This window comes from Anas acuta, chromosome 4, assembly GCF_963932015.1.
Source record: "Anas acuta chromosome 4, bAnaAcu1.1, whole genome shotgun sequence".
In the NCBI taxonomy this organism is placed as follows: Eukaryota; Metazoa; Chordata; class Aves; order Anseriformes; family Anatidae; genus Anas; species Anas acuta.
In genome coordinates this window covers 49115076-49130488 of record NC_088982.1, presented here as the reverse complement: position 1 = coordinate 49130488, position 15413 = coordinate 49115076, and positions in this window count along the sequence as shown.

Sequence of the window (15413 nt, the reverse complement as noted above, 5' to 3'; positions counted from 1 at the left end):
GCCTTCAGAGCACAGTCAGCAGGACGGACTGCTTCAGCTTCTCAGCAGGTTTCCAGGGTTAACATAAAATACTGTTAAATACTTTTCAACCCTGTGTACTGCCTGGTGTCAGGCTAGTGTACAGCACGGCCCTCTCCTACATTAGTCACCTGGTGAGCATGTGGGTTATGGCTTTGTGTTTCCATTCTCTGTGAACATCTCCAAGCAGAGGGCCTAGGCAGTAGAATCTGATCCACAGAGACAGGCACACCAGATACAACATAGCTGAAAAATGCTGACAACCCATACAAACTAACTCTCCAGCCACCCACATACTAGTGATTTTATTTTAAAAGACACCTGATTTCAGCAAGTTTCTCAACACCACAATTTGTGGCTCAACCTGATCGAGCGGTTTTCAGGCCAGAGCCCTCCTTTTTGGCATTCCATACATGATAGGCCTTGCACTGAGGTCAGCTGTGGGTGGCTAACCAACATGTCCAGACACTGCTGTGGTTACATCTGATAGGTTACTTGCAGCTCACGTGCACAGTCAGTGTGATCTGGGAAAGGGCCACACTCTCAAAGAAGGACAATGAAACCATTAGGTTATCAAGTATTTCCAGTACCTCTGGGCAAAGCTGCCCCACCATGTCTTACATTTACAAAAGAAGAAACTGAAACAAGCAGATCTATAGAAATTAAAATTAATAACCTATGCAAAGTTGATAAAGAAAACTAAGATCAAGAAAGTGTGTATATATGGCAGTGGCCAAAGTAAAAGGGAAAATGCTTAATAGTACAGGAAGATGAAAAGGCTGGTTCAGTGCATTGCTGTTTTATATCTGGGAAGACAGATGAGATACACTGTCTTATACAGAGAATGAACTTCTTTAGCATGGACCAGTAATTACATACGTCAAAAAAGTGCGTGCTGAATAGAGCTAAATATTTTCAAATTCCACACAGGAGTCCCAGAAGAGTTTCTGAGACGATTTCAACCAATCGCTTTTATTTTCTGACTGAGACTTTTTAATAACTTGAATCAACATCAGAAAACTGGAGCCATACCAATATTCTTTTGCCATTATTCAAAAGGTCATGCAAGATGAGCTGGGGAACAGAAGGACAAATGTTCTGACGTCAGTCCAGAGACACAGAACCCAGATAAGATGTTTCATTTTTATAAGGTATTATTCATACCATAATACAACTATAGAATCATTCCTTCCCTTGGCCTGATGAACATCTTCCCAGGAGAGCTCCATTATAAAACGCCTGATAGCCACAGTCTTAAGGCACTTGCCAGGAAGACAGAAGGAGGACTTCTTACCAGCAGGAAAGGATAATATGGACCCTCTTCACACACCCCAGGGCAGTGTGCTAGCAGATTCCTGCAGTCGCTTCTTGCTCTCTTCTGTAAGAAAATTTTAATAAGAAAAATTTCAAGTCCTTCCACATCTGAACAGTACACACAGATTGCCCATCTCATCTTCAGGCAGCTGCGGTATTTAGTAACAGCTCACCTGCTTCAACACATGGGCAATGAAGGAAAGTATATACAAATCCACCTGTGAGGGTGTAACTGCAAATGTGCACACACAGGTACACTACCCATACCACCAGCGTGTCTCTCTTCTACCTTAATCCTTTGCTTTCCTTAGATATACAAATCAAAGCAATGTAAGTAGAGGTGTTTTACATTTTAATTTAAGTCACAGGGATTTCTTCTTGTTATACATTTAAATTTCATCCACCTCATGTCATACTGAAATACATTGCAAATTGAATTATTATTTCTTTAATTTATAAAGTTCTCTATTGGCAGAACACATAAGAGAAATAATACAGGCTGAAAACCTGATTATTGAAAATGAACATTCAAGTCCAACAAATAATTTATCTTGCTAACTTAAAGGCACTAATTTATTTTCCCAAAATGAAGTAGAAGTCATATTTTTAGAAAACAATAAAAAGCCTTCCTAGTAGCACAAATATCTGTGTCATCTCAAAAGAAACTGTATTCAGTACTGACGTGTACATAATGTTATAGATGTGAAACTGTCCAAAGGTCAGTGTCCATAATGTTTGTATTAATTATTTATACACAACTCTGTCAAAAGTTTCAGAGCTGCACGAGGTGTTTAAATGAATTTTCAAAAACCTCTAGGCCCTCAATTTGCATTAGAATCAAAACCTCAGGGACTTATCTAAACTTTGGGAGTATTTGGCCCTTGATCGCATTTTTGAACACACATGGACAAAATTTTTATAAGCACTTAAATAAGTTAGAATCATAAATCCCATGACTTTAAGCCCACATGGGAACCCAAGCACTTAAGTTTTCTTGGCTTCTGGAAGTACTTTCTATCCAAAGTCATTCCTGATTACAAGAACAGATCTTAGTATTGGACTACAAGCTCATTGTTCCTTTGTTTCAATTTATGTTTTTAAACATTATGGATCTGGACTTTTTTTTTTTTTTATGTAAATAAAGCCTTTGAATAAATTTGTAAACCTGAATCCTATTATAATTACCTATTATTATTTATTTAAGATCAAAATCAACAGAAATATATTAAATGGACTTAATTGAAAACATAGCTTTAAAAGTCATTCCAACAGCTTTTTCATATCTCATTAATGATTTTTCAGCCACTTTGAACACATGAACACAAGAAGATAGGTTTTCTGAATAATAATAAAAAAAAAAAGGCAGTATAGGGAAAATGGAATAACTTTATACATATATACAACCTGAGATTTTATGCCTCTCATTTCAGGTGTCTCTTCTGGGATGTTTTCTCACTGTTTCCTGGAAGAAAAATTTTATAATGCCACATAGAAACAAAGCTAAATAACTTCACTTTCCCAATAACCTATCTCATAACCCGAGCTGTACCTTCTCTTGGAGTGCAATTGCTCAGCCATCCCACCTGAAAGCAAAGCTATACCTGCAAACTGCAGGTACTAGCGACAGTGGCTTAAGGTTTGTACCTGGTCCCTGTAGGAGCTATGCCACTGGTGCCTAGCAGCCTCTGTGGACCAAAGCATTACCCATTTAGAAGCAGAAAACAAGAGACAGAACTTTAAAACAGTACACAACCCTTCACAGTCTATGATTTCCTGTGGTTCACATTTCCCCAGAAGCTGGAGAAAAACTCCAATTGCTTCACATTGCAATCCCCAGGATTTCTGTCCACATCTCACACCTGTCCCTGTCAGCAAGAGCAACAGACTCATAATTCCTGCTTGCATCCCTCTATCTTAACTGTCTTCTTCCCTCTCTCCAGAGAGCCCATTTAACAGTACATCGCTCCTTTGATCTCCTTATTCCAGCTCAAATGAAACAGCTGTGTAACTCTGGGCTCTGTAGGCTTTGCCACTGCATCCCCCACTCATCCAAGGGTCCATCCATGTTGCTTTCTTGCCTCTCTCCTAAAGGCTTCCTATTAGACAAGATCAATACAAAAGATATAATCACTTACTAGCTCATACTATTAACACATCACCCTTTAATCAGTCCCCTAGGCAATAGTCAAGAAACTGAAACTAGAGAGTAGGGGGAAGCAGTTGCTACAAATTCAGCTCATTAATGAGGTTCCATGTTAACTTTGTCTGAAAAAGAATATTGTGATTAAAAAAATAAAAAACTCTAAGACATCCAGACAGTGCCAAGCCGTTGCACCCATGTGCAAAACTTTTAACACACACACGTACTTCATAAAGATATATTCATGTATCCAATGATAAAAGTAGAAATATAATAAGAAAACAGGCTTGGCTTTAGCTGAATCCTCACATGACCCACTTGAAAAACTCAGCAGGTGGTAGCCCTAAATGACCGACATCTACGATCATCTGTTTAAAATATCTTTAGTACGAAAACATACGACAGAGAATACTTGAAAAGTGTATTGCCCTATGCCCTAAAACAAGCAAATTAAAAAAAAAATAAAATAAAATAAAAGAGATTTTAAAGAATATGCCACTTGCTATATATCATCTTCTTACTCCTTCCCTTTCAGACATCAGAATATTATTACTTTTGTATGACTGAAACTTAATCCTCATGACATCATTAAGTTCTAGAAAGTAGTACAGATTTAAAATTTGTGAACATGAACATAATGCATACAGGATATTTATACCTTGCTTTTCATCTCAAAGAATAATATAAAAGTGCAGCTTCAAGAAATATCACTGTCCACTAGTCTTCTTTTTTTAACCAGAATCATTAGTTTACAATTCAGTGGGAAACCTCAGGGAAGTTTAGAACTGGGCTGAAATCTCTTCTGATTACAATAATATTATGTAAAAGTTGTTTTTTCTCCAAACAAAAGATAAACAGTTTCCCAAATGAATTCCTCCCCTCCTACCAGCACCATGTACTAACTCCCATGGAGAATTAAACTCAGGACCTTCAGAACAGATGGCAAAGGCCTTATCTGCTTTCCAATCACAGCATGGGGCAATATAGGTTTGTCTGATAATGTACTCAAATTGAGGAAAAGGTTTCTTGACCTTTATATATCTATCAATATATCTAAATCCATCAAACAAATGCTTTTTAAATGTAATCTACAAGTTTAACTTTGACTTTTAAAAAGTAATTTACAGAATTACCTATGGCAAAGGTTATTCTGTAAACCACAGATGCTAAAGAAATTGTTCTCAGTATAGGGCTCTTCTAGTCATATGTTTTGTCAAATCTCAGGCACAATTTTTTTCTCTCTGTCTTTAATTAAAAGACACTTATTTTTCAGCATTTACTTTATATTATTTCATAGCTTATTTTGTATCTCTTTCATATCCTCTTTCTACATTTGTGCTTAAATTATGCCACATCTTTGGTACTGTGTTATAAAATGATCTCACTGTGAATTAGCAGATGAGCGCAGCTCAATTCTGACACCACACCAATCCAACAGCTCCGTTAGCTCTATTAAATTGTCATCGGCCCACCTACAAAATTCTTACAGGAAAAAGTGATAAAATCTTTTGCCCAAACTATGAAAAATATGTAGACTTCAGAGCAAAAGCAGCTGTTACCCTGAAGTACAGTTCTTTGCCTTTTCAGCTGTGATCTTAGCCAGTTAACACTTCAGTTTCTGAATGTTTCAGCTTTCATTTTAGTGCAATAGTCTTAAATTTGACACTGGTTAGGATATTATTGTGTGCTTCAAGTTTCTATTAAAATTCCTCTTTCATTTTTAGATGTTTTTAAAGGTAATAAAATTAGGTTTAGGGCAATTTTATAATATTAAATATACAAGGAAAAACAGATGAAACAGATGACAAAGTTTTGAAGTGTGAGGGAGTGAGAATCGCTAGCTGGTGGTAGTAGTGATCTGATGGTTCTTGGGGTGCTAGGTGATATGTATTGCTGGGCTTCCTGTAGTCTCTACTAGAAGGATATTTGTTCAACATAATCTTGTGTTTGTTTTTTTTTCTAGAATTCTTGTTAAAACTCTTAGGGAACCACATATGCTTCCTACAGGGGAAAACAAAAGAGAAAAAGAAAGAAAAAGTAAATTAAAGAATAAGGAAAAAGAGTGTCTCATTAAATTCACTTAAAATATTTCCTCACTAATACTTCTAGCAACCATATTTTTGCTGTTTGGATCACAGCAACAACAGCAGTGGAGGCTTAGAAAGCTTGTTCTAATTAACTCACACATGTTCTTTCCCATAGAGGCAACTACAATGGGACCATTCAGATGTTTACAAAGGAACTAACAAAACTTGTAGGGATGTACACGAGTAGGTAAGAAGGATTGCAATGTATAATTTCCCCATATAAACATTGTCTGTGCATCAAAGTGACTGTCATTAGCTGGGAAGAGATTAAGGTCCTGTTTACCTACTGCAAAATCCTTTTTCTGTTCATGACCTAAATATCTTAGAGTCCCCTGCAGCCACTCTGACTCCATACCAAATCACATCTGCGTCTTCCTCCTATATTGCTGTTGTGCTGATTTATTCTTGCAGCCAGGAGCCCTGTCTTTATTACATGTGATGGATTCCTCATGACTTTCTTATACAATCAGCGAGATTTTACACTTCATTAGAGGCTAACATACAGACTTACGTAAGGAAAAAAGTCTGAGCAAACCATCTTAGTACCAAAATCCAAAGCTTGTCATAGAAGAGGTTTGTGGTAGACCCCACTAATAAAGTGCTCAATGCTCATGCATGCCCTATAATCATCAAAATAATTCTAGACTTGATTGATATTGGCTTGTCCCTGGTGTTCTCTGCAGTGCAGCACAGAGATGCCCCAAATAATTCTGCATTAAAAAAACAAAACAACAAAAAAAAAAAAACTAGTTTAGCAAAATGTCTTAGATACATATAGTAATCATGTACATCTAGACAACTGTAGAATTTCAGCATAATCTGAACACCTCAATCTGACTGAGCAAAGGCATTTGCAATATGGTTAACAAAACTGCTCAGAAAATGAAACTTTCAGTCCACATCTTCCATTGCTGCTTCTGGGCAAATGTTTTCCACTGTGTGGTGTCCAGGCACAATTTGGGATTAGGGTAAGAAAAAAGAATAAGTAAGAAAGGTAGAAGATAAGATGGGATCATGAAGAACAGTCTAGCAAATAGGTATTTTTTAAAATATCTGTGATAATTTGTAATGAATTATGTAACTTATGCAAAAGGATTAGCATAGACTATTGCTACATGGTATATCTAGGGCAAACAAAGATATTTTTAGTTAAGAACATAACTTTAATATCTTGCTTTTTGTATGAATGTCCTCTTTGGTCTTGAATTAGTATTTGGCCCACCCTGAATACTACAAGCACTTTCCTCTTTGTGAAGCTTCTATTGTGTTCTCCCACAATAGAAAGGAAATGGGGGAAGAAAGAGAAAGAAGGCTAGCCACAAGGCTGACCACAATGAGACCGGCCATTCTTCTGTTAGGGCACTAATGCTAATGGACTGAAAACATATTGGCAAGGTTATTTCCCCTTCTGAAATTTCAAAACAGCAACTTACAAAGGTATATTTTGTAGACCTATTAGGCAGAGTGATATTAAGCTAAAACCAGAAAGTATTTCAAAATTGTAAATCCCTACTTTCAAGGCATATCTACACATGTTCAGTCTGAGAAAAGTCAGGCAGCTCTTTAAAATCCAAAACTGATATTTTACTATATTTCTTCATTTTTAGCCCTGTATGCATGCCCAGATTTTGTCTGATGTGTACAAATCCTGATTCTGTCTTTTCCAATTTCCAGCAGAATAGGGCTTTAAGACACAATTGCTTTTTCCTCTGAATATTATTTTCCCACTTCTTTTAAACATTAAGAAATTGTCTCTCATTCTAAAGATTCTGTAGGAATCTTTAGAGAAAAAGTTCACTTTAGAAAGTGGTGCAGAAATGAAGACAAGAACAAATCCTCAGCTCTCACAACTCCAGTATTGATCTTTATTGTTTTTTTCCTTATGACCCAAAGAATAACCATCAAAAGAAATCACCCACAGATAAATGTGCTTACTGCAGATAAATTAAACTTGCTCACTCTTGCCTTCCTTTTTAAATGCAGAAAAGATTTTACCAGAAAACCTTTTCAGCAAATAAAACTATAAACATTCTTACAGGTCTATAACAAAGATTTGCAATGCATTGTCTAGCGAGGGGGTGCACTAGGGCCTGCCTTAGTACAGCCTAGATGAGAGATCAGAGTCAGACAGTCCGCGGCATGAAGGACAGGAAATTTGCTTTTTACAATCCATTGTTATCCCAACCAGTTTCTTAAAGACAGAATAAGCAAACGAACTACTTCAGGATTAGACCTGCTGGTATGGTATAAAGAAGGAATATATATATGTGTATATATATAAATATATATTAAAAACAAATAGTGTTAAGTTGCTATACAAGTTGTGATCCTATCTTAATGACTGTGTAAGTGAAAGGTTAACAGTCATTTCAAAAGGAATTCTGTATTAGAAATATTTCACTTTTTTTTCCATCCACAGATATTAGTTATATCACCACTTTCATATTCAGTTTGAGAATTTTAAAATAAGAAAAAAATTGCATTAAATCAGTAACACACAAAGCATCCCTACATCATTTTGACTATGTTAACCTCAATAAGTACAATATTTCTGGACTCTCGACTCCAGTGTTCATTAGAAGTACTTTTGCTTTCAGCTGCATTCCCATCCTTCTCTTCATCATCAGAAATGGTTATTCCAATCAGTTACCTGTGCAAGACTTTACTAAAATGGGAAGGATTTAAAAATATTTAGGTTGAACTAACAATATTTTGGGTTCCAGTTGGTTTATCTATCTTTTATCCAGAACATCTTATAACAGACAAGGAAAGAGAGAGAGAGAGATCTGACATTGTCAGATCCTGTTTTGAGGTTTTTCTACTTGCACTCCTAGTTACCAAGAAGTAAAAGTAACGTTAAGGAGGAAATTAGAGGGACACAATAAATGCAGAATTCCATATTCCTAATCATTTCAGGTAGCTGGCTTACAACTTCAAGGAAGGAATTTCCTTCCTTTCCAAAGTTTTTAATCTTTGTCATTAATTTTCTAAATGCTATCTTCAATCTATAAGTGATGATTAACTGTCTCAGGAGAGATTCTGATATCTGAAGCCAATTTAAACAACTGTGTCATGAATTTGATAAAATCAGACTATATTAGATTCTTCTTAATAATCAAAAATTCTCAGCCTTTTCATCTGTGGGTGTGGGTTTTGGGTTGGGTTTTTTTGTTTGTTTGTTTTATTTTGTTTTGAAATTAGAAGTTTCATCAGAACCTCAGAAAACTGAGTAAGCTACTACTTTTTTATCTCTGGTTTAGTTCCATTCATTTCATAGGGAATAAATAAAATGTACTAAGCTAGCAGTGGCTAAATGGAACAAATGAAAGAGTCTCCCTTTGTGATCAAATCATATTTTTAGAAATTATGTCTTCAGCATCGTTTTCTGTAACCATAACAGACTTGGCTGAAAACTGAAGAACAATACAAGCTGATCACCTGTAGGCACAATCAGTAGATAGCCTAGCCAGCAAACACACATAGAGCACACATAGCCACATAGACCTGTCTTTCTTTTTTAATGTGGAAAGGCATTAGTAACCACGTGACGCGGTCTTTCTTTCCTCTTCCTCTTCCTTCTTCTCTTCTAAAAATGGCAGTGAGGAAGCTTATTTTAAAGATTCAGTTCGATAAAAATCAAAATGAAACCAAATATTGTATTTCCTTTGTCTTCCTTGTTTTGTTTTTATGTCTAATACTGTGATTATTCTCTGAGTATCTGAGAATCCCTGGGGTTTTTAAAGCATTGTGGTTTTTTGTTTGTTTGTTTTTGTTGTTGTTGTTGTTGTTATTGGTGGTGTTTTTTGTTTTTTTTTTTTTTTTTTCTCTCATCTTAGTATCCTTTCCTGCCCAGTGAAATCTTAGTTTCATTCAAGTTAATGGAAACTTCGAACAGAACAGAACAGTTTTTGTTATTGTGTACTCATAACAGAAACCATATTTTGCAAAATTCTGTTCATGAATAGATCCAGCTCTAGGTACTAGAGAACTCCTCCTACACCAACACCCACACCTCCCCAACCAACTGTATGTCCCTGTCTATTTTTCTCACTATCTACATTTCTTCCCAGAACTAAGATTTTATTCTTTATATTTCTGCAAAAGAGAATCGGTCTTCTACAGATGCTGCCACTTCAAAACATATGCAGCTTATGGGTTGCATTATCACTTTGGAAAACATGTTGAGACTAGAGTAGCTGATCACCTCTCTGCACATTATCTATAATCAACAACAACATGAAACTCTCAGATCTTACGCCAACTCTAAGGGTTTATCGAGAATATAAGAGAAATTTATTCATGTTTTTGTAATTATTTATCGTGTAAACCTTAGCTTTGACTAGCCAAGTACAATTCAGTGGAAAAAAAATCCCCCATATATGAACTACTCTATATTTCTCTTTATAAAGAATCCAAAATGACTTTAAATTACTTTAATTGGGTCGGTCTAGGAAGCAACTGCTGGCCGTTTTATGCCAGGGGCTTCATTCTGCAGTACAGGCAACAGATTCACTTTTTGGCTTACTACCAAAATTGTCAAACAGAGCATGTAACTAAAATAATGTATTGTTTTCTTTTGCTCTTGTCCAGCTGAAAGGTATATGTGACTACGGTGCCACAGCTGGTCACTCAGCAGAGCTTTACCTCTCCTGTTGAAGAAGGTAGTTGAACAGCCTGAAAGCAACTGCTGTATTTCCAAGAATAGTTTAAAAAGCAGTGCCCTGGAAGCAGAGGAAAAGCAGAGGAAGTGTTTCTGTTCCTATTACCAGTCTGTAAACCTGTGGATGTTGTACACACATGTGCACATGCTTCTCTGTACTCTGTAATAACTCTATAGAAGTAAAATGTGAACAGCCATTGGTTTGGTAGGCTTCTTCCTCAGAGGATAGAATGAATAGGCAGAGTCCCTTCAAAGTATATTATTTGCTTAAATTGCTGTTTCTGTGTGTGCAGCATGCTGTAATCAAATCAAGTCACTTCAGTGTTTATTGGATTAGGTATAATGATATGACTAGAAAAACACAAGTCATCATTATACATTAGCAGTTCACACCCAGTATTAGTTATCTCAAAAAGAGAAAGATGTGTCTGGAAAGTCTGCATGAAAGAAAACAAACATCTCTAATACAAGTTTTGGCAACAAATTTAATATGAAAATGCATTTTAAATTGCTTTTAAAATGATGGAAATTCCTGCTGACAAAGACACATATTGTGCAGAGAAGCACATATTCCATCTGCCTGGGCAACATGGGGACCCTTTATGCTGAGTAAAGTGGAACGTCTGGTTCCAACTCCTTTCTGTGGTCAGGCTGTGCACCAACTTTGATGAAAAAAAAAGAACAGAGCAATTTTATTTTTTGTTTCATTTAAGAAAAATAAATGAGAAGTTAGTCTGTGTGGCTCCAATTGTGCATTAATTTCCTGTGTAAAAGAAAATTTTCTCTCTCTTGTGAGAGGGAGCCACTGAGGAGTGAGTTCAAGACTGGTTCTGGCATTTACTGTTGGGACAGGGCTTTTTACAAGTGCACATAAGCATGTAGACCAAGGTGCCTAAGCATGGACTGGGTTCCAGGTGACTCAATAATTAGGTACTATGCTGACAGAAAACTAAGGTGGAAAACCAAGCTATTGTCCAAGATTTTTGAAGAATGTCCATGTTCCCCAGGAGAGTAAGTCAAAGTACAATCCAAAGGCAGGCAAGTGATAAAATCAGCATAGCAGCAGGAATTGCATACATAGGTGTGCTTGAAGGAAAGTTGGCCTTGGTGTTCCACAGCAGGAGCTGGTGTAGAAATAAAGTTCTCAAATGTAGGGCTACAGATCAGGAGCTAGAACAAGGAGATGAACCCAATGTATTTTCATTATGGCTTGAAGAAGGAGATTTCATTAAGTGATTTGTTGGCAAACTCATTAACTATTAGCTTTTGCCTTTTTTTTTTTTCCTTCCTCACCTGCATATGGACTTGTCACAAAGTGACATTGTTAGAAGAGTGTTGCAGAAAACATTCCCAAGTAGAAGCTTGTTCACTGACTGAAGCACAGAAATTGTATATGCCATAATATATAATGCTTGTACACATGATCACCAAGCCTCATACTTAGGGGCTGACAATATCTGCTGAAAATATCGTTATAAACAAAGAAAGAGTCTCCTAGAAGCAAAAAAAAATGCAAAAGAGAAAGTATTAACATTGCCTTCTGAATTACATAGACTTACAACATACAGTTTCAGCTAGTATAGACATACATGTATTTTCCCATACTTATCTATCTCACCTCTTCATATGATATTTCTATGATTAAAATGTCTGTTATTGCACTATTTTTTCCAGGTTTCTTGCTAACTACTAAAACAACATAACTGCTATTTTAAGCTAATTTTCAGTAAAGTATAATATTTCCAAAGGCCAGAACTTGAATATTTTATAACCATTACATGATACTGTCATACACAGTTCACTGAAGAGATCTCATAGACGTCACAGCTATAAAATTCATACCTCTCGCTTATTAGAAGGTCAACATGTTTTTTTGACACCCTGCTGAGTTTGTTAGGCTACATGTTTATTTATAGGTCTTCCTTTTGTATACAACTTATTTTCCAGTAGAATTGCACAGCATAGAGAAAAAGCTAATATATGATGCAGATTAACAATGAAAATCGCATGAAATAGAAATACTTTTCTGTGTTCATACAGGAAAGATCAAATCAAAATATTCCATTTTTAGTAATTCAGTTGGATTCCCACACAATCTATGTAGCTGCATGAAATCCATGTGAATTGCCTAAAGCAGAAAAAAACATTCAACCTCTGTTTCCAATTTTAGTTCTTCTAACCCTTAATTTCTTAGGCATACCGTTATCTCCTTTTCAACTAGTCACATATCTTACCACTATACAACCCAACCTGTATGACCTATAGCAACACAGTTCCATTTCCAGAATAATAAAAAATAAAAAATACTAGATTATAATAGCATTTATGGAAGAGGTTTGCAAACTGTCATCACAGTCAGGTTCCATAAACTAAGCTCTTCCCTAAAATCCCTTGCTATCTGTGCAGTTGCACCAGCAGAACAAATGAATCAACCTAAAAGCCACATCCTGTTCAAAATTCATGATGCCCTCAGGACCAAACAGAATATTTAGACATATTTATGTGTGAAATACAGTATCATCAATGCAGGGACAGAACTTTACTGTGCTTGTCATTATCGCAGGAAATGTAATCATTAACCATGCAAACATAGTTGCCATAATGTTTAAAGACAAACACATGTATAGCAACTGCAGGCTTTCACCCAGTAAAGAGCAGTCTTGTCTTCCAAAAAATTCTGAGAAGAACTTTTCTATGCACATTTTTTTTTCTGGTCATCTTAGTGAGGTAATATTTCAAAAGTAAGTAATTACTTTTTTCTATTAAAAAAAAAAAAAAAGTTAAGAAACAAAGTAATGTTAATATCAGAATTTGAAACTGTTATAATTTTCAGGAGCTATCTTGCAGCTAAGTAAACATGCTACAAACTGAAGAGCTTAATATTCTTAAGCTTGCTGTCTGAATTTTATAATACAGAAAGACCCGTTTGCCTGATTTTTATCTTTGAAATAGATATGTACTTCCTGATGAAGTGTTCAATAATATATAATCGTTGATTTTATAGAGCAACACTATGAGGGCAACTGTAGATACACACAGGCTTTTTCTGTAAAGATGGGAAGGGGAATACAAAATACAAAGGAGAAAAGACTTAGGAAAATAGTCTGACTCTAAAGACGAAAAACTGTTTTTCAAAGGATATCCCTTATGCTGACAGTCTGCTATAACTTGATCTTGCTAGTGTCAAGTCAAGAGAACCAAGCTGGCCAAAGAAAACTCAGTTGATACCATATTTTAGCAGGTCATTGAGCTTTTGGGGGTGAAAAGGAGAGAGGCTATGAAGCTAATCCAGATGAGATATCTAATCTCTTGTTTATGTTCCACTGTGATAAAGTCATTTCAGAACAACAGTAATAATGAAAAAGCAAGGAAGTTTAAAAAAGTGGAAGGACAGAAAAAAAAGGGGGGGAGCAGTTTTTGATTGTCATTTTGTTTTGGCAGATAACAATACAAAGTTCAAAGGCCATGAATATTAATAAAATGCTTCTAAAACAATGAACTTTTAATATCACTAGTGCATACATTGAAGGACATAGCAAGCAGTGTTAAAAAGGTGTTAAAAAAAGAATGTCCCAGACAACAATTAGATCAACTAATACAGGGTGGATACAGGATGAAAGCTATCTTCTCAGCTCAATACTTTTACTTCTCACTTTTTTTTCCAACTCAATGCAAACTTTAAGGACAGATTCAAAAAATTCACCCACATCCTATCACCCACATTTCAGCTATGACTGTAGCTGAAAGAATGTCATATTGCCAACTTCTGAAAATTTCCACAACTGATACTTTCTAAGAATAATAATTTCTGTGTGTAACATCCTTACTCTTTCATAATGTTATGGAATTCCCAGTTTTGTACAACACATAATTTTCAAAATATTCAAAATATTGAAAATTTCAAAATATTTTCAAAAAATTTTCACTTGCTCTGCTCTCATAAAAAGGGTCTAAAATGAATCTAATGTAATTCTCACTTATTAAGTGCACGATAGCTACAGGTACTCATCACCCCTGTGAATATCTAGTTATTCCTTTTAATAATTGCTAAATTTTATTTTCTCAGGGGGGTCGGGTGGGGGGGGGGTGAAGGAGAAAAAAAGAGAGAAAACGAAGAGGTCTTATAGACTAAATTATTTTAAGGTTATACATAAACATATTAACAGTCTCTTATGAAATATAAGTTGATTATGAAACTAAAGAGTTTCTGAACTTCCCATGTAATTTCTAGAAGCAGCTCAGCAATCTGAACGATGCACCTGGCAGACTGAAGAGAAACTGGGTGTTCAATGTTCAGTCAAGAAGGTCCAGAAAGTTCCCAGAGCTCCTATTTGCCTGCTCTGCTTGGAACAATGTGATAAAACACTTAAAATATACAAAGGAAATTGTCAACAGTAACTACCCTATTAAAATTAACATTCCTGAAGATAATTTTCTGAAATCATATGCATCTTCAGTGTTAGGTGAACAATCCCTCTGTAATGATTTTCCTTCCAGGGTCAAGGCTATCTTATTCAAATGACAGCTGTACCATGCCATACTTTCTAAAGATTGCTTCTACAGTGTATTTGTCCCTAGAAGAATACTTGCATGGCCTAGTATCACAAATCAACAGCTGCAGCTGTAACACATCCAGTCCCTCAGTAGCATTTAGCAGTTTATATAGTAAGCTTTTTGCACAGTTTGAATGTGATTTACTTTTAATGTTGTTTTACTTCGGTCTTTCCCAGACGCAGTGAAATTTTACTTCAACAGTTTTGCTGTTTTCTGTGTTTTTGCATACGTGGCAGATTCAGATGTAAAGGCATGAACCCTTCTATAATGGATATATTTTGTTGCTAGTCTTCTCACTGGTAAAGAACATATGCATTCCAAGAGCTCCCTTGTTACTCTTCAGACATGGGTGAATACTGTAAACTAAGTACTCAGAAATATGTATTACACTGAAAACCATGAATTCACCTCAGTGGTATTTATGACCTTTTGTATTTATTTTCAAAAAAACATTTGGGTATTTTTCAGCCAAAATGCTTGTGGAAAACAAGAAGTCTCATGAGTACTTGTACAAAGGCTCACGCCTAGGAATGTTCATTAGGGCTTTCTCAAACCTCTGATTTCTCTTCTTCAGTCATCTGGTTGCCGACCACAAGTATTAGTCAGTGAACAGTTAGCTGAGAGTCTGATAGAAATATTA